Consider the following 884-nt stretch of genomic DNA (forward strand, 5'->3'; position numbering starts at 1 on the left):
CCATGTTATGCAATGACAATAAATAAAAGTCAAGGCCCAATCATTAAACAAGTTGGATTATATCTTCTCAACCTGTATTCACTCATGGACAACTTTACGTTGCATTATCCAGGGTTACATCAAAACAAGGTCTTAAAATCTTAATAGAAAATAATCAAGAAGTACCAAATAATTACACTAAAAACATAGTGTATAAAGATGTTCTTCAAAATTTATAATGAAGTTCCAATTTTGATGTATCCATAATTAAATATTTGTATATTTTTTTCTCATGCCTTTTAATATATATATGCATGCATTTTTATGCTAACAAAAAATTTACAGGTTTAAAGCACAATGAGTTTCACTTATATCCGTGATTTACAACCGTTCCAATTTAACAAGAAACTCAAAGTGCGTATTTACAGAATGTGGCGACCAAAACTTATTGGATCTACTGATCAATTTGACGGCCTTCAGTGTATCTTGGTTGACCAAAAGGTAAGAAAATCTCTTTTCTATGTTATTTCAATTTAATTATAATAACACCACTTAAAGAAACCCTTTGTTTAATATCTGTTTCTATTGAGCTCCCTTAGTTTTTGGTGGATATTGGCGTGTCAGTGTGTGTTCTTCCTATTATTGATATTGAACCCATTTTTCTAGGAGGCCATAACCATATAAAGCAGGTATAAATTTAGTCAAAATGCTTCTGTAGAGGATCTAAATAATTAACAATATTGCGGTAAACTGTGTTATCTATGGGCTTTGTTAGATCTAGATTCATTATATATAGTCTACTTACTTTTTTATTTTTTATTTTTTTAAAAATGAATGTATTATCATATATTTGTATTTCCTTCCTTTTAAATATAATTTCCCCATATTAATTTTCCTCTTCCTCT

The sequence above is a fragment of the Prunus persica genome, chromosome G2 (assembly GCF_000346465.2).
Source record: "Prunus persica cultivar Lovell chromosome G2, Prunus_persica_NCBIv2, whole genome shotgun sequence".
Taxonomy (NCBI): domain Eukaryota; kingdom Viridiplantae; phylum Streptophyta; class Magnoliopsida; order Rosales; family Rosaceae; genus Prunus; species Prunus persica.